At 44.9% G+C, this 25,521-nt stretch overlaps 1 pseudogene; it reads right to left on the bottom strand.

Moving 5' to 3' along the window:
• Positions 1-776: 776 nt before the first annotated feature.
• LOC139553093 (RNA polymerase II-associated protein 1-like) lies at positions 777-24,129 on the bottom strand (annotated as a pseudogene).
• Between the last annotated feature and the right edge of the window lie 1,392 nt (positions 24,130-25,521).

A 25,521-nucleotide genomic window follows, 5' to 3' on the forward strand; every position in this document is an offset into this window, starting at 1 on the left:
AGAAACATTTTACTCTTTTGGGAACATTTGGTAGGAAGGAATTTATTATTTATTTATTATTTTTATTGAACCCTTATTTTACCAGGTAAGTTGACTGAAAACACATTCTCATTTACAACAACGACCTGGGGAACAGTTATAGGGGAGAAGAGGGGGGATGAATGAGCCAATTAGAAACTGGGGATAATTAGGTGGCCATGATGGTATGAGAATTTAGATTGGGAATTTAGCCAGGCCACCGTGGTTAACAACCCCACTCTTACAATAAGTGGCATGAGATCTTTAGTGACCACAGAGTCAGGACACCCGTTTAACGTCCCATCTGAAAGACATCACCCTACACAGAACAATGTTCCCAATCACAAGGTGAGGGGTGAGAGTGGCACACGGACACGTGTAGACTCCCGAGTGGCGCACGGTCTATGGCACTGCATCTCAGTGCTAGAGGCGTCACTACAGACCCTGGTTAGATTCCAGGCTGTATCACAACCGGACGTGATTGGGAGTCCCATAGGGCAGCGAACAATTGGCCCAGCATGCCTAGTTCAATAAAGGTTAAATAAAAGATAGACAAATAAGAGAAAAGGACAGAAGGAAACCTTTTCATATCTTATGGAACAGGCAAGTGGTCTTTGAAACCAAACTTTTATCTATACTAGCACAGCGGGGAAGAGACTAACATCACTTTGTTTGACATTCCTTATGGGCACTTTACAAATTAGATTTTAGACAGGCACTAGTTAAGTAGCTTCAATGGAAAAGTAACAGGGGCCACACTGGTAAAAGTTTGTGGGATTTTACATTAAGCATTATTTAAATTGGAGTGTAAGTGTTTCATTGTTTTTTGGGCTGATATGACATTTAAGTAGAACAGGAGCCAGCTTAATTATCATCCCATTTTCAGTGACATAATTACATCATTTGAACCTAGTTTTGATTTGCAAAAAGCCACATTGAACATGACATGCTCTGCTGTGGCAGCGGACCAAAACCATTACTGCGTATTCATCTGTAAGTAGATCCATTTTTATTTTAAGTGTTCATCAAATGCTGAATGACAACGAAGATTAAAGACAAATGTAATACTCCAACAGTGCTGAAGTTACATAAACATACTAAAGGAGCTTAACTGATTATTTTGACAGACACATCCAGGCCCTTTTACAGCATGTCTTTATCCTCGCTCAGTGTTTTCAGTAAACCCTCCTGGAGCTTGTACCCTTGGCATGACCACAGAGCTCAAATGAAAACCATGATTTGCCCCCCTAATCACTGTCCTCATTCCCCCTTGCTTTCACTAACCTCCTGGGTCCCTAGAACACTCTCCAGTCTGCATTGCCAGATGGGAGGCAGATGATCGTCAGTGATGAAGCCCAGCTCAAAGACTTTCTGGGGCAGACTGAACAGCAGCAGGTGGCTCCTCAACACCTAATCTGGACAGGACAGATGTTAGGAAAGACCCTCAGCGGAGAGGGGAGGAGTGGCAGGAGGATAAGAAGGCCCAGGGGAAGGTGAGAGGAGTGAAGAGCTGGAAGGCCCAGGGGAAGGAGAGTGAGTACGAGTGTGTACCTCATCAGTCAGGTAGTAGTGAGTCTTCCTCAGGAAGCTGCGACGTGCTGTTTCAACCTACTGGAGAAGGGGGGAGAAAGCCTTTCAGAGGGGCGTACAAAAGAGTTCATATCCAAAGTACAGAGCGATTCTCAATTACCCTCAAATTGCCTAGCCCTGTTGAGCAGTATGACATTTCTAGGAACTGCAATGCAACACAGTCCAGTCAATTGTCATCGTGGGTCTGAGGTCGCCGTCATCAGCGCACGGAAGTAGAGTATCAGTGGGAGAGAATCCACCGGGGGCGACGTGAACCTCTCCATAGGAATGGCCAGCTAGGAGGAACACAGAGAGGGGTTCATTTAGCCTATCTTTATGTCACATGATTTAGATACTGTCAAATCGCACAATTTTGCAGAAAGTGACAAGAACCCCAGTGCTCTATCTACTGGCCGTTTACACAGAAATGTACCCTGTACTCTCAATTACAACTTTCAATCCAGCATGTTAACCAGCCTCCCTCTCACCTGTTCCAGTGTTACCCCCAGGGAGCGCAGCAGGCCCACATGCTCCCTAAACACAGCCAACTTCATGGTGGCATTGAAGCGCCTCTGCTGAAGTAGTCAAACAGGGGGACCCCGACTCAAACTGTCCAACCAGGGCAGAATAGAGGTCATTGAAGGAGTCCAGGCCTGGAGGAGGGGAGTTGAGGTCCAGAGCCCAGGTCAGCCTCTAGACAGGCCTCTCCAGGAAGAAATTAATGGAGCACATGAAGATACAAGCCAGACGGGCCAGCTTGGCTACAGGCAGCACCACCCTGAGTAACTCCTCCCTCCAGACCTCCAGCAGCAGCAGCCACTGTAGGCAGTGTGTGACCGACTGCACTTCCCCTGCGGGGAGCAACTCCACCTGCAGGCCCCCTTCGTCCAGTGTCTCTGCCCGCTCGTACAGGCTGACGAGTGGCAGGAAGAACCAATCGGACAGGATGGGGGGGCCGGAGAGTTCTGGGAGGAGCTGGTTATTGAGCCAGGGAGTTCGGCCCAGGTGGTGGTCCCTGGAGGAGAGGACAGAAGGCTCATGTGGGCCAGGTGAGAGAGGTAGCAGCCCCGGACAGAGGGCAGCTGGACACAGGCTTCCCTTAGCAAAGGACCCAGGGTCTGGGGGGAGGGGAGGAGCTATACAGCACTGAGTTCACATAAAATAGAGCCTTTATAAGAAGACTAAGGCTGGTTGGCTGTGGCATCAGAGGAATTCCAGCTATAGAGCAGTGATCTAACTGAAAGTGAAAAGGACAGGAGTTAGATCCAGAGGATACTATTCGGTGCAACCTGGATATAATATACAATGGCTTAGCATGACATGTTTAATATCAGGTTAGAAACTGTACTGAACAAAAATATAAAACACAACATGCAACAATTTCAAAGCTTTTACTGAGTTACAGTTCAAAAAAGGAAATCCGTTGATTGAAATAAATTAGGCCCTAATCTATAGATTTCACATGACTGGGCAGGGGCACAGCATGGGTGGGCATAGGCACACCCATTTCCCATCCTGAGAAAAACCTATTAACTTTGTGTGACTTGAGATGAAAGCCCCCAGCCCTTGCCCATGAGCTTTTGAAAACCTGCTTCACATGTATTTCTAATGAAGCCTAGATGTAGACAACGGCAATGCAAAAACCAAATAAAACTGAATGTGAGAAGAGCAATTGTGGTGCTTAACAGACCAGATGCTGTATAAAATGTAAACCATGCTTGCATCTGGTGGTGCACAATGTCCACGGCAGCACACTGCTGCAATAAACTACATAGATTAACAATGAACCAACAAGATGATATATTCTGAGTTGTGCCAACATTACACATTTTGGCTTGGGGTAATGCATCTCAAACCACCCTGGCTCTCAACAATTCCTCTTCTGGGCCTGCACCTCAACACATCCAATATTTCATAGCACAGGAATGCCAGAATTTTAAGTTCTGTTTTATGAAAGTTCAATGGAGGAGAACTCCTTTTAGGTTGGCCATGTTGGTTTGGGAAAGAACACCATGTACATTTAGCCAGGAGCATTCCAAATCACATAGACAAGGCCCGTGAGAGAATTCTCTTTCAACAGTGAGAACCTGGAAGCATTGAGTACAAACAGCTCAGTCAAATATTGTGAAGATTATTATGGTCAACTATCTGTGTGTGATATATTTAACAGGGAAATGCCAATATCCCAACAAGTAAAGACTTCACAGATGCACATACATGTACAGATTCACTACTTAACAAAGCCACCTGTCTGAGGAACAAAGTGACTGAAGGACTAGATGAGCCTACTGTATAGGGAGATGAGACAGCCTGGCCCTGAATAACTCTATATGATGATGCTATATAGCCTAAGACTAGGGCTGTCAGCTGGTTATTATCATGCAACTGACTGCCGGTCCATTAATTAACATAAAGACCTTTAGCATCTCCAAGAAATCCATTTAATTTTCACCATCACAATAAATCCATGATTTATTTTATGCAGGTCTAAAAGAAACATTATGTGAAGAAAATGTATTTCAGAATGTCACGCCTACTACTGCTCCCTCCGGCGCTCAATGTCACTGGTCTGCTAACACCGGCCCTGGACACTATATTAGGCACACTTGTTCCCTATCATTAGCACACCTGATAATCATTTTCTCCTTGATTACTCCACCTTTATTTAGCCCTCAGTTGACATCAGTCATTATGTAGTATTATTTTATCTCACGTTCAGTATTCTTCTCATGTTTCTTCATCTGTATCTGTTCATTATTAAACTCACCTTCTGTACCTGCTTCCTGACGTACACTTACACAGAAGAACAGAATGAATGGCCTATTGTATGTGCCACACCATAGGCTGTAGTAGGCGTATTACTTTGCACACAAGATATGCTTATAAGTACTGTGCCATTACATGATTTTATAGTAAGAAGAATATAATTGAGCTTTGCTGAATAAAATAGAAAAGGATATGTTTTCCATTCCGGAGCGATATTTGCATGAAGTGGCGATGTTGAGCGTAAAAGTGGATATTTGAAACAGGTTCTTTACGCTAGATTTAGAGTTAATTGGCAACTATAGTTAATGATACAAATCTTAGAATGTCTTAGAAATGAAAACAAATATGGGCAGCATAATGCAACTATATATGCTAATAATGATTTGAGAAAGTCAAAAAAAATCTTGCGCTCTGTTCCTTGACTCAGGCTGCTCACACTGTTCTCTCAAAGTGATCATATTTTTCACACATAAGATTATTCTCAAAGTAATCTTGTCTGTACTAATATGTCAAATTTGCATCGATTTAGAATGGCCCGTTATCAAATGTGCAGGAACAGCGGCAGGGGGGAAAATACATAATCTGTATGCACTCGAATAGCGAATGGAGGCTGCTTTCACTGAGTTTGTTTTTTTAAACATGCCAGGTAGGCTACTCCGGTTTTCATAGCGGAGCATGTGCTTAATACTAGCAGCTGAGAAATAAATATAGTAGCAGCTGGGGTCCTCTTCTTAGTGACAAGCATCAAAACTCTGCTTTCAAACGGGATTGCAAGTAGAAATGTCTGGGTTTATAAGAACATCTTCACTCCAGGCGTCAACCAGTGTTTGAGGAGCATGCTCTCGCTGCGCAACAGGTGATACTTCTTCCAAGCTCTGTATGCCATGGGCTCTCCAACCCTGTTCCTGCAGCTACCCAGTGAAATCTGTTTGAGAACATAGATAGAAACATATTTTCCCAACGAAACAGATTTAATTAAACTGTTGACAGCCCCTTTCTCTGCGAGCTTGAGAAAGGAATGGAGGAGAGAGGGGTCATGAGCAGATGAGCTCCTGCATTTTTCAGCATGTTTTTAAAATATAGATTTTGAGTTAGATAAACTTGGATTTTTTGGCAAGGACATATAAAGAATACTACCTTACACAACAAAACCTTCACTCCAAATCTAAACTCCAAACCTCCAACCTGACTTTGGACAAGATTATCTGGAAGGATTCCTACTACCTAAGCTATACACCAAATGCTCTAGCAAACAAACAGAAACCTGAAAACACCCTCCAACCTGTCAGCCACTCTGATAGTCCCCCTTACAACCCCCCCATACTCATTGAGAACATACACAATCCACAGATTGTACTCCTTATGGACTCAAACAGGAAATATATACAAGAAAATAAACATTTTCCCAAACACATGTCTAAACACTCAGCTCACCTTAGACCTTCTGTCCTAGGACCAACTAGGGTCACCCAGCCACATAATAATACACACAGTCACAAACAACCTGACAACACAGCAGGAAAGGGTGGCCACAGCACTCAAGGGAGTGATTGAAAAAGCTTCTACCCTGCTACCACGAAAAGACTTCCACCCTGCTACCATACAGCGGGTAAACGCAAGTATACTGTGCCTCAAAACCAAATGTATACCTGGCCCACCACTCCACCCTGGACTTGAACAGTCTTTACGACCAGGTCCACCTATACAAGGCAGCAGTGCCCCACCTTTGCTCGGACCCGAAAGGACACCGCCCTCAACCGCTGATGCAACACTTCACACAGGAGCAACAGATCAATAGACACCCCACCCAGACCAGCAAGACACTCTCCCAGACCTGCAGGACCCCCCCGGACCTACACATACAGAACTTACACCGAGAGGACCTACATCCAGACAACACCCCCACCGCAACCAATCAACCCCCCCCCTCCCAAAATCAAACATGCCCACACCCCATTTAGGCCCCCTCAGATCAGACAAATACCCCACTCCTGCAAAGAAGGTCTCAACATGAAAGTCACACATGAAAGTCACACAGAAGATAAACAGGCCCACCCCCACTCTTACAGTACACTAGCCCAAGTCAATGGCATGTACCAGATGCTCAGCTCACACTTACTGGTCTGAGGCCAGTCTTCACAACCTTGCTTGCACATGCTTTTTCAGTGCTGCCCACAAATTTTCTATGGGATTGAGGTCAAGGCTTTGTGATGGCCACTCCAATACCTTGACTTTGTTGTCCTTAAGCCATTTTGCCACAACTTTGGAAGTATGCTTGGGGTCATTGTCCATTTGGAAGACCCATTTGCGACCAAGCTTTAACTTTCTGACTGATGTCTTGAGATGTTGCCTCAATATATCCACATAATTTTCCTGCCTCATAATGCCATCTATTTTGTGAAGTGCACCATTCCCTTCTGCAGCAAAGCGCCCCCATAACATGATGCTGCCACCCCTGTGCTTCACAGTTGGGATGGTGTTCTTCGGCTTACAAGTCTCCCCCTTTTTCATCCAAACATAACGATGGTCATTATGGCAAAACAGTTCTATTTTTGTTTCATCAGACCAGAGGACATTTCTCCAAAAAGTACAATTTTTGTCCCCATGTGCAGTTGCAAACCATAGTCTAGCTTTTTTAATGGCGGTTTTGGAGCAGAGGCTTCTTCCTTGCTGAGCAGCCTTTCAGGTTACGTCGATATAGGACTTGTTTTACTGTGGGTATCGTTACGCACGCCTCTTGGAGGGGGGAACGCAACACCCTGCTACACTCAACTACCCGTGGAGTGAAAGAGGTATGTGACTGCAGGTAAGGATGACAGAGGCAGAATATATTACCGTTTACAGGGAATTTATTTCCTTCACACGGTAATTTGGGGAAAAGGGGCTGGATGGAACCAAAGCAAATTAAGTAAAATTTACACAGCCCCCGCTCCTACCTTACCTACCCACAACTCACCTACCTGGCACCACCTGGCGCACTAACCAAAATACAGGGGATGGTCCGGCCAGGTCTTACCTAGTGTGCATAGACATAGTACATACTACGGGTATATGTCTGCTCGCAGGCCTCTTGCCTAAGCACTCCCAAGGTGCCTTCCCCTTCCCCCCTGGAAACAAATGAAACAGAATAATACAAACTTAAAGTGAACAATTTCATTAATCAAAAACACAGTCCTATGGCATACAGAAACGTCAGCAGGACCGGCTACAAAATACTTTACAAAAATTCATACAGACCAACCAACAACGAAACCCAGGACATACCAAGAAGCTCTCTCTTCATAACAAAGGAACTCTGGATTTTGAAGCTGCAGAAGGAGTCGGTAATTGAAAACAGCTGTTCTCCTGATGAGAGGGCAGGGTCAGAGCTCTAATCATCAATGGGGCTGACCAATCAGCTGCTTTGGACTTCAGGAAGCCATCCTGAAACATACGCATACAAACAAACCCACAACACAGAAACTGGGGAACGTAACAATATAGATACTTCTGTACCTGTTTCCTCCAGCAACTTCACAAGGTCCTTTGCTGTTGTTCTGGGATTGATTTGCACTTTTAGCACCAAAGTACATTCATCTCCAGGAGACAGAACGCGTCTCCTTCCTGAGCGGTATGACGGCTGCGTGGTCCCATGGTGTTTATACTTGTGTTTTGATTGTGTTCTCAGCAGCAACATCAACTGTCAGAAAAGGTGCCTACAATTGAAACGGGGTGGAATACCATGGAATCGTCAGGTGAAGAAGAGGTAAATTATGAGAAACTAGGAGCCCGACCAAGGGGCCAAACACAACCAGAACCACTTGAGCTACCGGTTGAACCAGCAGATACAGCCATAAAAGACCAGCTGACTGAAGGAGCAGTTGGGGGACCAGAATTTTCACCTGCCTTGAGAGGAGGGACGAAGACCTCAAGCAGGAGTTCCGTGTCCTACGCCAATCTATCCTTACAGCTCCTCACCAAGCAAAACTCGTAAGTGAGAGCCCAAGATTGGGTCTGCCAACACCAGGACGACGAAAGCTCGACGCAGCAGCGACTTCAACTCCACAGCAGGATCCCCAAGCAGTGATGAGGCCAGCCCCAGCATTCCTGAGGGAGGAGCCAAAGATGCCCTTATACCAGCAGGGGGGGGTGGGGGACATTGAAAACTACCTGCTTAGGTTTGAGTGAATGGCCAAGATGGCCAGAGGTAGAGTGGGCCTGCAGGCTTGTCCCTGCAGGCTTGTCCCATTGCTCACGGGCAAGGCCTCAGAGGCTTACACGGCAATGGATGAGGGGTTGTCCAACTTCTACAAGGGCTTAAAGGAAGCGCTGCTGGTGAAGTTCGACATCTCCCCGGAGACCTACCGTCAATGCTTCAGAGCTGCATCAATGCCATCGGGTGAGTTGCCAATAGAGACGTACCACCGTCTCAAGGGCTTCTACCGACAATGGGTTCGACCGGAGGAGAAGACACAGGACGAGATCGGTGAGGTCATCATCCTTGAGCAGCTTCTACAAGTTCTACCACACGACATTCGAACCTGGGTCTAAGAGCACGAGCCCAAAGATGGGCTTATGGCGGCCAAGCTTGCACTCCAGTAACTTAATGCACGTAAAGGGGGCCCACCACGACCTGCAGCACCCGCTCCAAGGAGTTTCAGAGACACAAGGGACATCAGTGACGACAGAGATGGTGGAGTTAACTCTGGGGGATATGTGTCTGGGAGGAGGGAGATTAGGGATCACGCAGTTCGCTCTGATGGGAGGGGTCTGACCTGTTTTTACTGCCGGCAGCAGGAGCACAAAGCTTCAATGTGTCCACTACGTAAATCCAAGCTCTCAGGTTACTGTTATGTGACCAGAGAGGGGGATGGTGTTCAGAATAGACAGAGTGGGGAAGGGTCAGTCTTGGTACCTGTAAAAGTGAATGGTAAAAGTCTTACTTCAATGATTGACACCGGCAGTCCCCTGTCGTTGATCAGACAATTAATGTACCTGTTAATGGCATTGATTACGTTCACCAGACACTGATCCAATGCGTCCACGGTGATCAGTCGCAGCAGCCCACAGCTGAGCTCACAGTTCAAGTTCAGGGTTTGAAATACCTCCTCAAAGTTGGGGTAATGGAGAAGCTACCTTTCTGAGATGATTTTGGGGAGGCATGTGCATGTACTCTCTGATCTGTTGGGAAGTGTGGGGGTCAGCTATATGACCAGTCAGTTTACCAGTCTGATGTTCATGTGTCATACTCAGTTGTCACTCGTGCCCAGGCCAAAGCTGGTTTACAACCTCTGCCTGACTGATAGTCTGTGCGAGGGGGGAAACAAAGGGCCCAGAAAGTCACACCGCCAACGGCGTCTTGAGAAGAATGTGGGGACCCCTGTACCCGTTGCTGATGTGTCTGGGTTAGAGGTGCAATGGGATGTTCCACAAAATTTTGCTACACTGTAGAAGTCTGGCCCAACCTTGACAGGTTTGTTTGACAAAGCCTTAGCTGGGGACAGCCAATCTTCATGTGGGGGGATTTACACAGTAGACAACCACATACTCTACCTTGGGTCAGAAGCAGATAGCAGGAAGTTAGTGGTGTGATCTACATGTAGACCACTTGTTCTCAACCTTGTACATACAGTCCCATGGGCAGGCCATCTAGGGCAACATATGACCTATCTTAGGCTAGGCTCCTGTTTCTTTTGGCCCTCCATGTATACTGATGTACAAACATACTGAAAAACATGCACCACATGCCAGAAAACCAGTGCTGTCCGTAGGTCTGACTGGGCTCCTCTCTGTTCACTGCCAGTGATCTCTACCCCATTCATGAGAATTGCAGTGGACATTGTTGGACCCTTGGAGAAGAGTAGCGCAGGTTACGAGTATATACTGGTGATCTGTGACTATGCCACCCGGTTCCCAGAAGCCTTTCCACTCTGTTCCATAACCACTCCAAAAATAATCAGTGCTCTTGTTCAGCTCTTCTCTCGTGTAGGAATCCCAGATGGAATCCTGATGGACCAAGGGACAAACTTCACCTTGTGACTGATGGTTCAACTCCACCAACAGCTGGGCATTAAAGGCTTGAGTACCACTCCCTACCATCGCCAAACGGATGGGCTAGTAGAAAGGTTCAATTAAACGCTCAAGAACATGCTGAGGAAGTTTGTGGCCGACACTGGTAAAGACTGGGATAAGTGGTTACCCTTTCTGCTTTTTGCTTACAGGGAGGTGCCTCAGGCATTGACAGGTTTTTCACCATTTGAACTCCTCTATGTGTGGCCGGTGCAGGGACCACTGGACCTGCTGAAGAAGTGATGGGAAGGTCCCCCAGTAGCTACCTCGGGACAGGGGATTGTCCAGTACGTCCTCTAGATGTGAGACAGGCTGGAGTGGTACCGAGAGGAAGCTAGGGCAAACCTTCAGCAAGCCCAGAAGGCCCAGACGAGAGGGTATGACCAGCACGCTCGCCACAGAGAGTTTGAGCCAGGATAGAAAGTCCTGCTCCTCCTTCCCTCGTCTACCTGCAAGCTCCTTGGCAGTGGCAAGGGCCGTACCTAATCGGGAGGAAGATGGGCCCGGTGACCTATGGGGTGCTGCACCTGGACAAGGGTAAGGAGATGCAAACCTATCATGTTAACCTCCTCAAGGCCTGGGAGGAGAGAGAGGAACTCTCCAAGGGGAAGTCCTTTCTGGTCCGCAGAGTAGAAGAAGAGGATGAGTTGGAGGGGGGTCACAGAGGCATGGGAAAGATGAGCAGAGGTAATACTGGCTCACCTGGAAGAAGACAAGCAAGATAGGCTGAAGCAGCTGTTTGGCAAGTATCCGGCCCTCTTCAGTCAGAGGCCAGGAAGAACCAAAGTCCTGGAACACATCATCCGTTTGAAGCCTGACCAGAACCCTGTCCGCCAGCATCCTTACCGTGTGCCTGAGAGGCTGGTGGTAGCCCTCAAGGAAGAGCTCCACACCATAATAGAGATGGATGTTGTCGAGCCATCTTCAAGTCAATGGAGCAGCCCCATTGTCATTGTCCCAAAGAAGGCTGGCTCTCTGCGGGTCTGTATGGACTTCCGTAAGGTGAATACCATCTCCCAGTTTTATGCCTACCCCATGCCCTGAATTGACAACTTACTGGAGAGAATAGGTAGAGCTCATTACATCACCACATTGTATCTCTGCAAAGGGTACTGGCAGGTGCCCCTGGACGAACAATCCAAGGCCTACACTGCCTTCCAGACGCCGAAGGGCCTGTTCCAGTTCAAGGTTATGCCGTTTGGCCTTCATGGGGCCCCTGCGACTTTCCAGAGGCTGATGGACAAGGTCCTCCTGGACTGTGACGATTGCTGTGCTGCTTACTTGGACGATGTGGTGATCTACAGCCACTCCTGGGAGGAGCACATACAGCATCTTAGCAGAGTCCTGGGGAAGATCCATGATGCAGGCCTCACGCTTAACCTCCTGAAGTGTGAGTGGGCAAAACAGGAGACAAAGTACCTGGGTTACCAGCTGGGTAAGGCTGAAGTTCGGCCTCGTGTGGAGTCCATCAGGAACAGCCCTCAACCCAGAACCAAGACACAGGTGAAGTCCTTCCTAGGTCTGGCAGGGTGGTACCGGAGATTCATTCCGCAGTTTGACCATCGCTGTCCCTCTGACCAACCTCACTTCAAAGGTGGCCAGCAACCCTGTGAAGTGGACTGAGGAGTGTGCGGAAGCTTTCATGATGCTGAAAAAACACCTGTGCTCATTCCCTGTTCTCCAGACCCCTGATTTTCATAAGCGGTTTCTCGTACAGGTGGACGCGTCGGCTGTGGGAATTGGAGCTGTACTGGCCCAAGGGGTGCCAGAAGAAGAGCTACCTGTGCTGTACCTGAGTCGGAAGATGTTGCCCAGGGAAACCAGGTATTCGACAATCGAGAAGGAGTGCCTGGCTATAAAGTGGGCACTAGATAGCCTCCGTTACTACCTTCTTGGGAGGGAATTTGACCTGCACACAGACCACAGAGCCCTGACCTGGATCCAGACCATGAAGGACCGGAATTCTCATGTGACCAGGTGGTATCTGGAGCTCCAGCCCTTCAGGTTCTGTGTCCGTCACAAGGCAGGAAAAGAAAACGTCACAGCAGACTACCTATCCCGGCTCCCGAACCTGGTTGCTTCAGGAGAGGAGGAAGGTATTGTGACGGAGAAGTCCGTCACTGGCCGCGGGCAGCGTTTGGTACACTAACACACAAACATTCATCGCGCCTCCCTGCTCCGTTATCAGCTACGTTAATAACAATGTGGGTCGACACACAAGTTAACTTCTCTATCTTAGTACATACATTTCACACTTTATTCTTACCTCCCGCCAGTAACAGTTTATGGTATAAAGATTATACAGACAAGCGTTCATGTTCAATTTAAGCAACGTTTATTGTACTTATCAATGTTATGGATGAGCGCGTTGTTTGTTTGGTTCTGTTCCTCTCTCCATCTCTGTAGCTTCCGGGTATGCTGGGATAAGGACCCGAGCTACTGTAATCGGGCTGGGATAAGGACCCGAGCTACGGTAATCGGGCTGGCTTTGTAGTGCCTGTCCCGGATGGTGCGTTCATGTGAATGGGCATATTGGAAGACTCCATGTCAGTAGGGATGGGATTTTGTAAATGTGTTATATTGGTATATTGTATCATGAGAAACTTGTTGCAATGTATATACAGTGGGGCAAAAAAGTATTTAGTCAGCCACCAATTGTGCAAGTTCTCCCACTTAAAAAGATGAGAGAGGCCTGTAATTTTCATCATAGGTACACTTCAAATATGACAGACAAAATGAGGGAAAAAAATCCAGAAAATCACATTGTAGGATTTTTAATGAATTTATTTGCAAATGATGGTGGAAAATAAGTATTTGGTCACCTACAAACAAGCAAGATTTCTGGCTCTCACAGACCTGTAACTTCTTCTTTAAGAGGCTCCTCTGTCCTCCACTCGTTACCTGTATTAATGGCACCTGTTTGAACTTGTTATCAGTATAAAAGACACCTGTCCACAACCTCAAACAGTCACACTCCAAACTCCACTATGGCCAAGACCAAAGAGCTGTCAAAGGACACCAGAAACAAAATTGTAGACCTGCACCAGGCTGGGAAGACTGAATCTGCAATAGGTAAGCAGCTTGGTTTGAAGAAATCAACTGTGGGAGCAATTATTAGGAAATGGAAGACATACAAGACCACTGATAATCTCCCTAGATCTGGGGCTCCACGCAAGATCTCACCCCGTGGGGTCAAAATGATCACAAGAACGGTGAGCAAAAATCCCAGAACCACACGGGGAGACCTAGTGAATGACCTGCAGAGAGCTGGGACCAAAGTAACAAAGCCTACCATCAGTAACACACTACGCCGCCAGGGACTCAAATCCTGCAGTGCCAGACGTGTCCCCCTGCTTAAGCCAGTACATGTCCAGGCCCAAGCCCAGACGACGCTGGGCCAATTGTGCGCCGCCCTATGGGACTCCCAATCACGGCCGGATGTGATACAGCCTGGTTAATGGTAACAATTGACTAACATGAGAAGAAAAGAAGAAACCCGTACACTGCTCTTGCCAGTATCACTGCTCTTTGTTAAGCTTACGTACCATCGTCAGAGCTTTTGTGTTTCTATGTCGACATTGCTCCATCCACATCCGTTCAATGCATCGAATGTGGTTGGAGTCGAGTGAAAATAAACATGTTACCAAATATAACAATGTGCATTTCATAAGTATTCTAATAAAGTGTGTACAAAAAACGTATTAAATACGTCTGTAAAACCACAATGAGGACATCGACCTATCAAGTAAGTTTTCATAAATCATTGGGTACAGTGCAAGAAAAAACGTCAAATTAGGCTGAAGTGGTGGCATTAGTTTATGTTCACATTTACAACATAACATGCACGGGCATTAGACCTTTTGGGAATAATGTCTGGAGGGTGAAAAACCAATAACATAATGTTTTGCTCACAGTATTATTTATATCACCTCCCCTTAACTTGTATGTTCATTAATTCTCTGTTTGAGAGAACGAGAGGTTTTGCCTACATAACACAGCCCACATGAACATGTAATCATGTAGATAACATGGGTGGAGGAGCACGTAATCATTTAATTTATTTGGAACCGTTTTCCTGTATGTGGGTGGCAGAAATATTCACACTTCATCATATTGTTGCACTGTGTGCATCCTATGCCTTTATTCGGAAGAGGGCGTAAAAGGGCCTGGCTCATTTTCTTTTGTGCCTGGCAGTTGGCATGGACCAATTTGTTGCGAAATTAGGACCGCTCCTGTATACAACAAGTGGTAGGTTCTTATATTCATCTGGAATAGCTGGGTCCGATGATAAAACACGCCAGTGTTTCTTGACAGCATCTCCCACTTTGCGCGAGTTAAAAGTATATGTGGTGATAAACATTAGGGAGTGTTCTTTAGCTCTAGTGGTTCATTTTTGTAGTAGTTAATCTCTTGTTTTCACATATGCCAATTTAAGAGCTTCATCCACACATTGTGGAGAGTAGCCTCTTAGGAACCTATTGCGGATCTTCGCTGCTTTTTCTAGATAGTCCTTTGTGGAGTGGCATATACGGCGCTGTTGGAAAAACTGGCTTCTTGGAAATCGTCTTTTTAAATGGCTCAGGGTGGAAGCTGTCTCCCTGTAATATACTTTTTCTGTACACAGTTGTAAACAGGGTTACATTTGTTTTCTCAATCCACATATCGAGGTAAAGAACACGTTGTCACATTCAATAGTGAATTTGAAATTAGGGTCAATGTCATTGAGTAATATCATAAAATCTGACAGCTCTTCTCCCGTTCCTCCCCATATACAAAAAATTTCAATATATCGATACCACTTCAGGGTTTTATTCAATAATTAATTTTCATTGTTAACAAAACGTTCTTCAAATTGACCCACATAAAGGTTAGAATAGCTTGGATCGATGTTCCATTCGTTTGGATGTAGTATTCATCATCAAACTTGAAGTAGTTATACTTCAAAACATAGAATAGAATAAAGTTTGTTGGTGGGTATTTGTTAGTATCTCGGTCTCTCAAGTAGTGAGCTAGGGCTGCCCGCCCCCCTTGTGGGGAATGCTGGTATGTAGACTCGACATCTAATGTGACCAAACTACAGTCTTCTGTTAATCCCGTTATTTCTGAAATCTTATTTATAAAGTCTATAGATTCTTTCTCATATGATGGCAATGCTTGCACATGAGTTTTAATGAAATAGTCTGCAACCACTGGACTGCCTGGACAATTCCCTTATGTTTTAGGTTCATGTAACTTAGGCAAAATGTACAGGCATGGACATATGGCACATTTGCAGAAAAGGTATTCATATTCAGGTTTTGAGAAGGTTGTTAAATAGGGCTTGCTCCAGATGTGAGCTAATATCCCTTTAGAACACCTGTGTGGGATCAACACTCAGTTTTCTATAGAAGCCTTCATTACTGAGTTGTTTCTGAACCTCTCTTTTGTATTTGTCATAGTCTAAAACTCCATCAGCACCCCCCTTGCCTGCAGGTTTGATAACCAAAGATTAGTCTTTCAGTAGTTAATTAAGTGCCTGTTCTTCTGTCCTGGCGAGGTTCTTCTGAATCTGGTTTGTTTTTCTCGTATATACAGACATGGCTTCTTGTTCAACTAACCTACAACAGGTTTTAATCGAGGAGTTGTTAACCATAAGACAGAAGTATCTTTTGTGCTTAACTGAGTAACAGTTCTTTGTTGGGTTTGGCTTTGAAACAACATCCACAATGACCATGTTTTCCGCTCAGTTTCAACCTGTTAAACTTCTTTCTTCAAATTGATAGATCACAGTGAGGTGAGTTTTAAAAGCATGATACTGTTTTGATGACAAGTGTTTGATGTCTGTTTGATTTGCATCTGCATTGATGTCAGAGTGGGTTAGAGGGACAATAGAGCCCTGAGTACCAGGCCATTAGGACTTGATGGTCATTAGTGAGTTGGGTACTACCAACGCATGTCCAGAGTGCATAAAAGGAGATTACCGTGACTCAATGGTCACGTGGAATTTGACTTATGACTACCGGTGTGGCAATAATGTGGTCACCGCAACAGCCCTAGGTACCAGTCTGTTTTGCTAACATTCCACTCCTTGTACTCCATGTTATATGTGAAAGGTGGCGTTCAGCATGACAGGAGTGGCGTGATAGCTAAACAGACTGATACAGAGACTAGCCTAAGACTGAGTGATGGGAGGTATGTTGGGCTCAAAACACTACCAGTCTGTGGGCCAGTCTTAGCAGGTATCCTAGCACAGCCTCAAAGAGGAGGAGGGAGCTGAACTGGACAGAGAGGGAGAGATAGAAACCATAGGAGAGAGATTAGTCCTACTCCCACTAGCCAGCTGCAAGGTAACGAGGCAAACAAATGCATGTGAATTGTTTGTTGCACTGTTTGTGGTTTACGCCTAACAAAATCAGAGAGTAACTACAGCTCCATAAGGACCTACTTTGCAGACCAGGCTTCTGTGGATGCTGAGGAGGTTGTCCAGGAGGAAGCACAGGGAGGTGATGAGGGGGAAGGGGGAGCTGAGTCCAGCCAGACCCCCACCAGGCGTCCACCCGGAGAAGCCCAAGCCAGGCAGACTGGGTATGAACTCAGGGCCGGGGCAGTAGAACTGGGGGTTACAACCACACAGAGACAGAAAAATAAATATTTCTATCCGTTACAACCACACAGAGACCAACATTCCTTCCATTAAGCTCTGCAGAGTGTGAGTAAATCACCATAGATATTGCTCTATGCTGCCAAGTAGATGGGACTCACTTGAGGTTGTTAAATCAGGCTGTGAACAGCCTCATGGGACAGCAGAGGGAGAAGAACCTCTGAGGTCAGCATCTCCAGCTCCTGCACACTCCACTGGATTGAACAAGCTCTGAAAGGGCAGGCATGGACACATATTACTAACTAAAAACACATTCTAATAGGACCCTAGTCCAGAAGTATTACTAACTAAAAACACATCCTAATAGGATCCTAGTCCAGAAGTATTACTACTAAAAACACATCCTAATATGATCCTAGTCCAGAAGTATTACTACTAAAAACACATCCTAATAGGATCCTAGTCCAGAAGTATTACTAACTAAAAACACATTCTAATAGGACCCTAGTCCAGAAGTATTACTAACTAAAAACACATTCTAATAGGATCCTAGTCCAGACATGTATTACTAACTAAAACACATTCTAATAGGACCCTAGTCCAGAAGTATTACTAACTAAAAACACATTCTAATAGGACCCTAGTCCAGAAGTATTACTAACTAAAAACACATTCTAATAGGATCCTAGTCCAGACATGTATTACTAACTAAAAACACATTCTAATAGGACCCTAGTCCAGAAGTATTACTAACTAAAAACACATTCTAATAGGACCCTAGTCCAGAAGTATTACTAACTAAAAACACATTCTAATAGGACCCTAGTCCAGAAGTATTACTAACTAAAAACACATTCTAATAGGACCCTAGTCCAGAAGTATTACTAACTAAAAACACATTCTAATAGGACCCTAGTCCAGAAGTATTACTAACTAAAATCACATTCTAATAGGATCCTAGTCCAGACATGTATTACTAACTAAAACACATTCTAATAGGACCCTAGTCCAGAAGTATTACTAACTAAAAACACATTCTAATAGGACCCTAGTCCAGAAGTATTACTAACTAAAAACACATTCTAATAGGATCCTAGTCCAGACATGTACTACTACTAAAAACACATTCTAATAGGACCCTAGTCCAGAAGTATTACTAACTAAAAACACATTCTAATAGGATCTTAGTCCAGACATGTATTACTAACTAAAAACACATAAGAGGGCCCTAGTCCAGATAGGAAAAGAGAAGACAAGTAAAAGTGATATAGTGATATAGGCTCTCTCTATAGGCTCTTTCCAATCTGTACTGATGAAGGAAAACGAGGCGACGAGGACAGGATGTTAAAACTATTTAGATTCAACGCTAATTTCCTTGAGTACCGCTATAGTTTGTACTTTCACCTGGATGGAGAGCTGGGAGTAGAAGGACCCAATGTAAAGGGACCCAATGTAAAGCAGGTAGGCCGGCACCAGTCTCAGGGTGCTCTCCCTCTGGACATGGTCCCTCAGGGTCCTCACACAGCCCTTTAGCAGCCCCAGCACCTTGAGCTGCAGACCTGTTATATGACCCCACGTCACTGGGGACACACTCAGCCCCCTGGGAACTGTAGTGAAAGTAGAGGTTTGGCTCTGTTGAATCTAGTGGATAACAACAAATCAAGGAACTACAGAAAGCTGCAGGAGAGAACAGTTAAAAAGTATCAGAAAGCCAGAGTGTGTGTTACCTGACCAGGCCAGCCTGCAGCTCCTGATGGCAGCCGGCGGTGTGTGAGACGTGTGTGAGCAGAGTGAGGGCCTGGAGCCTGTGGTGCTGCAGGGGCAGCAGGGGGTCCGAAGGGGGCCAGAGCCGCTGGGTAGACTGCAACATTTTCACCAGGATGGGGTACAGGTCTCTTGAAATGGTAGAGGGGAGAAAGTTTCTGCCGTATTACTCATTCTGAGGGACTCTTTCAGAAAATTATTTTTCTAAGCTTCTAAGAGCATTTGGCATGACAGGAAACCTTTCGCTTACACAGCTTTTCTTGCCATGTATAATCTAACAACATGTGATTACACACATCTGATATTGGTATTGTATATGGGAGAATACTTAAGATGGCGTGTACAGATGGCTTATTTCGTCCCTACCATCCACCAGGTGTCTTCCATGATATGACTGAGCCCATAGACGCTTGGCTGCATAGCAACAAATCTGACATGTGCACAACTATGGGCAAAGCAGACAGGGTTGGCTGAGACTGTTGACAACATGTCAACTATATTTAGTCTCCAAATGTTTATTGAAAACAAATACATTTGCACAATGAGCACTTGTCTCTGAAATACATTGTTACAGTTGCTGATTAGCTAGCAAGCGAAATGTAGCCATATTAGCATATATATGACATCAACGCACACCTTCCGGCCACATCGATGCACACGCATCATTTTCGTGACGTTGTCAGCCAACCCAGTTACGACCAGTTACTCTCGTAGCTGGCTGCCACAGCCCACAGCCGGTAGGACTCAGAGCTGACCCTCAGGGCCTCCCCTGGCTCCAGCTGCAGATCACTGGGCTCCGGGGCCAGCAGACGAGACAGACGCTCCCGCACACCCAGAGAGTTCACCTGGGGAACACACAGTCAGGGTGACTTTATTATGGATGTACTAGTCTATCAGATCATACATCCGACCCAGATCATAAAACACTTATTAGTCACTCCCTTATACATTGAAGTTACTATGGATACATACAAGAGCCAACAGAGGAAGGTTAAGTGTGGTATTAATACATCAGGTAAGCTGGTAGTTGGGTTTGAAAATTCCTCTCTCCACACTTACCAGCCTGGCACAGGCGTGTCTGTCAGTGGTGTACAGGACATGTAGGAGCTTCATGGCGTTGGCCACGCATACAGACTGGGGGTCGGTGAGGTGGGCACTGCCCAGGAACAGGGCAGGAACTCTGACATCACAGTCTCCTTCAAACGAAGGCAGTCCAAGACCTATAGTGACAGTACAGATACTATTCATACTACAAATGGTAACTCATGTGAAGGTGCTTACAGCTAATAAAACAAGAGAGAGGCAGAGATATGCCAGAGGGCATTGTGGGAGGTGTAGTTGATGTTACCTGAGTGGCTGCTGAGGAGGAGTGTTTGAAGATGCGGATCAGGACTTCCATCACATCCTGGACCACCCTGGGTGACGGGCGGATCCCCTCTAGGATGTAGGGGAGCCTAGGAAGCAGCTTCATCCTCAGTAAACCCTGAGACAGAAAACCAACACAGCCAACAGCTTTACACAATGCATTTACAGTTGAAGTCGGAAGTTTACATACACTTAGGTTGGAGTCATTAAAACTCGTTTTTCAACCACTCCACAAATTTCTTGTTAACAAACTATAGTTTTGGAAAGTCGGTTAGGACATCTACTTTGTGCATGACACAAGTCATTTTTCCAACAATTGTTTACAGACAGATTATTTCACTTATAATTCAGTGTAGCACAATTCAAGTGGGTCAGAAGTTTACATACACTAAATTGACTGTGCCTTTAAATTCCAGAAAATGATGTCATGGCTTTAGAAGCTTCTGATGGGCTAATTTACATAATTTGAGTCAATTGGAGGTGTACCTGTGGATGTATTTCAAGGCCTACCTTCAAACCCAGTGCCTCTATGCTTGACATCATGGGAAAATCAACGTACCACGTTCATCTGTACAAACAATAATACGCAAGTATAAACACCATGGGACCACGCAGCCGTTATACCGCTCAGGAAGGAGACGCGTTCTGTCTCCTAGAGATGAACGTACTTTGGTGCGAAAAGTGCAAATCAATCCCAGCAAAGGACCTTGTGAAGATGCTGGAGGAAACAGGTACAAAGGTTTCTATATCCACAGTAAAACGAGTCCTATATCGACATAACCTGAAAGGCCGCTCAGCAAGGAAGAAGCCACTGCTCCAAAACCGTCATAAAAAAGCCAGACTACGGTTTGCAACTGCACATGGGGACAAAGATCATACTTTTTGGAGCAATGTCTGATGCAACAAAAATAGAATTGTTTGGCCATAATGACCATCGTTATGTTTGGAGGAAAAAGGGGGAGGCTTGCAAGCCGAAGAACACCATCCCAACCGTGAAGAACAGGGGTGGCAGCATCATGTTGTGGGGGTGCTTTGCTGCAGGAGGGACTGGTGCACTTCTCAAAATAGATGGTGACATGTGGAAGGAAAATTATGTGGATATCTTAAAGCAACATCTCAAGACATCAGTCAGGAAGTTAAAGCTTGGTCGCAAATGGGTCTTCCAAATGGACAATGACCCCAAGCATACTTCCAAAGTTATGGCAAAATGGCTTAAAGACAACAAAGTCAAGGTATTGGAGTGGCCATCACAAAGCCCTGACCTCAATCCTATAGAAAATTTGTTGGCAGAACTGAAAAAGCGTGTGCGAGCAAGGAGGCCTACAAACCTGACTGAGTTACACCAGATCTGTCAGGAGGAATGGGCCAAAATTCACCCAACTTATTGTGGGAAGCTTGTGGAAGATTATCTGAAACATTTGACCCAAGTTAAACAATTTAAAGGCAATGCTACCAAATACTAATTGAGTGTATGTAAACTTCTGACCCACTGGGAATGTGTTGAAAGAAATAAAAGCTGAAATAAATCATTCTCTCTACTATTATTCTAACATTTCACATTCTTAAAATAAAGTGGTGATCCTAACTGACCTAAAACACGGAATATTTACTCAGATTAAATGTCAAGAATTGTGAAAAACTGAGTTTAAATGTATTTGGCTAAGGTGTATGTAAACTTCTGACTTCAACTGTATCACTAGTACTTCTCCACAGGGTGCCAAGACAATGCACCGCATAATTACAGAGAGAGCGATTGTGGAGTGTTGGTTTGATTAACCAGTCTGGTCTCTAGTCAACCTTAATGACATCATCCCTGGAAAAGTCATCAGTCTTTTTTTCTTCTTTCTCTGAAGCAGTCTCTCTCATGACCTCAGAGCCCCTCGTCTTCCACCTCCCTCTGAACAGAGGAAAGGAGGCCAGCCCATGGAATCATGAGAGTGTGCTGTCCAGACACAAGACAGGGACACAATGATTGGGTTTTATACACACATAGCAAGCCATGGTATATTGGTGATGATGATGCAATCACACACTGTAAGTTACCTTACTTCATCGTCTGAGGACACCGAGCCCCTGCACAGCGGCAGACATCACTCCCTCCACATTATCGTCCAGTGAGAAGTGCAGCATGAAGAGAAGGCCCGAAGAGTTGACACCACCCTACCCCTGAGAGCAGCTGTAAACTTGCCAGCCCTCTGCCTACAGAAACAACAGGAGCACAAAGACAAATCTGCAATGTTAAAGTGGATTCAAGTACTTTTTGATAACTACAACATCTGCATACATATATCAGCTGAAGGGCTCTACATGATCAAACTGATTGACAGGCAGTACATTTACATTTAAGTAATTTATCAGACTCTCTTCAGCGCGACAGTGGAGCAGTAAGGGTTAAGTGCCTGGGTCAAGGGCACAGACAGACTTTCACCTAATCGGTTCAGGTTCGAACCAATGACCTTTTGGTTACTGGCCTAACGCTCTTAACCACTAGGCTACCTGACTACCTTGGTGAGAATGTGGGCCAGAGTGTTGAGGGCTCCACTGCTGGATCACCTGACTGAGACAGAGACTCCCAGTGCCTTACAAGTCCCTTCCAAAGTCAACCAGTCTGGGATCTGAGAGGTAGAGGTACACAATATGAAACATTTAAAAGGCTCACATCATATCCTTTTTTAAACACAGCACAAGAGTCCCCAAACAGTAACTTGGGCCTAACTAGCTGACCCAGCAGCCTTTTCTGCTCCTCCAGGATCTCGCCCTTAGACATGGCATGTAATTTGGCCTGGTTCTCCTGGTGGATCTTCAGTTTCTACTGTACTGTCTGACCCACCCAGCACCTGGACCACCATCGCACTGAATCCTGGAAGAGAAAGAGAGACATGAGCAGGTGAACAACTGAACAATTTAGCATTGCCAGGCTTGTCTTGCAAGTGAGACAGTACAAAAACAAACAGGACATCACATTCAGTGCAAGCCAATTTAGGCCTACAGAATAGACATCCAAGTACATTATTAATGCCTGCCAGCAATATATTCTTATCAACTTAATGAAATTAAGAATTTGAATTATGGTACTTACTGTCAAGTCTAGAATGAGGTTGATCCTTATCAATGGAGGATTCTGGAAAGAGGTTCAGCTCCTTGGATTCTGGTACACAGCACAAAGTGGTCTTCCCCTCTTATTCTCTATGCTGCAATCTGTTGGGCAAATGCTCCTCTTTCCATAGTTTAATGGCATAGTTTAAGTTTGCATCCAGAACTTGTGGGGCACCATTTTGGATTAATTACATTACATCTGGTATAAACTTCAATTTTTTTGAGCAGTTAACTACAGCATGTAATTTTTGTATTTTACCAACTCATTGATCCGCATTACTAAATTGAGCTCCTACCGGGCTCTCCTTCTCCGGCCGATGTAATACTTTAGGAGAATTAATGTTGGTAAGGACACTGGTGTAGTGCTAGTGTCCCTCTCCTAGGGGAAGAGAAGAGTGTAAAAATAGAGGTAGTTGTTGAGACAAACAGAACTGTGTGGCTCTACTGAGCAGGAGACAGATGGTGAGAGTATCACTCACAATGTTCTTGGTGAGAACAGCACTGGTGTGCATGTCATGTCTGTCCAGCCTCTCCTCTGAGTCCTCATCCTCAAAGCCAACACGCTCGGCTTTGAAGCAAGACTTTTTGGGAGGTGCAGGAGTCAGAGTGGAGAGCTCATCTGACTGATATAAAGAAAGATGTACAGCATCATATTATTAACAATCAAAATACCAAAGATTTTCTTTAGGCTTGAAGCTACACACAATCAACTGTCTTGCAGAGAGGTGTATGATAATGAACTTAGTTACTATGAACCTTAGATTGTGACCACATCTCTCTGTTCTCCTTGAGCCCCCTGAGTCTCCTGTTCTTTTGTCTGGCCGTCAGACCACATTGACTGTGGACTGGGTCCCAGAGGCAAGAAACTTCTCCTGCTCTCGTAGGTCAGCCTCAGAGTCAGTGGGCTTGGGACGCCGTATCATCCCCCTACAGATAAAAGAACATGTTAGGCAAAAGGAATTGACTGTCTGTAGACATAATGGGATATCACACAATACGTTATATGGCTACTTATTATTATGTTTACGTACAGGGTTGTGATATCATAGCACACCAGAAAATTATATTTTAACTAAGCCAATTATATTCTCCTTGCCTCTCACCTAAGTTACAGCATATCAAGTCCTGTCCTGTCCTGCCATTTGACCGAGTGGCGCAGCAGTCTAAGGCACCGCATCTCAGTGCTAAAGGTGTCACTACAGACCCTGGTTTGAATCCAGGCTGTATCACAACCGGGTTAGGCCGTCATCGTAAATAAGAACTTGTTCTTAACTGACTTGCCTAATTAAATAAAAAAATATTGTAGCTAGCTGGTCTAGAACATTGTAAATTACAGGCACTGATCCAGCAGCCAACAAACACAGACAGTACATTGAAAACCTACTGATCATGTTCATAATTGTAAGGTGCTTTGCTTGACTGCTGTCAAGCAGGCAAGAATAACTAAGTACTTCCTGATCACGGATTTTTGGAATCCTTCAGAATAAGAGTCCTGTCCTGTATACTTTGTAAATGAATAATTAGGGTGAGAATTATGAAAAATGTGCACAATTATCTATATATTTTATAATATTTCTCATACAAAGAATAATTAAAAGTATTTCTATGAGATATGTGATTTATTTTATTTTATTTGCATTTTGCACTTTTAGTTTCCAATCCACAAGGTTTACACACAGAGGAGTGTAGCTTCTTATTTTGCAGCCCTTAAAGAGTGGCCAATCAGTTTAAATACAATATTTTTTTCATACTGGACATACATATTGCACCGTACACAATATTCTGTACTTTGTGTCGCAGTAAAAGGGGGATCCATTCTACTCAGTAGCACTTCTGGTTTCCAAATCCACCGTTTACACAAAGAGGAGCATCACTGCTAATTCTGTGGCCCTTAAAGAGCCCTTAAACTTTCTACTAACTATTTATGGATTGAGTTGATCACTTCCCCCTAATCTATACACTTTTAGAAAAAAGTGTTTCAAAAGGGTTCTTCAGCAGTCCCCATAGCCCGAAACAGAATAACAAATCAAACAGTCTTGGCTTGCTTAATGTTATGTTGGTAGCTAGCACTTACATTGCTGCTAGCACCATCATGAAAGGGGGCATGAGGGAAGCCTTATGGTAGTGAGAAAAGAGCAGGACATTTTGAAATGTAATCTTTTAACATTTTGTACTTTTCTTGAATGCATTTTTGTAATTGACTAAAACAAACAGACAAGAAAATTGCGTTTGAGCCAATGGGTAACCTAGGTAACCACAGGTTGTTTTTCCACAGTCAGGCGAGGCTGTGACGTTATATCCAATATCGACTAGAA

This window comes from Salvelinus alpinus, chromosome 25 (assembly GCF_045679555.1).
Source record: "Salvelinus alpinus chromosome 25, SLU_Salpinus.1, whole genome shotgun sequence".
In the NCBI taxonomy this organism is placed as follows: domain Eukaryota; kingdom Metazoa; phylum Chordata; class Actinopteri; order Salmoniformes; family Salmonidae; genus Salvelinus; species Salvelinus alpinus.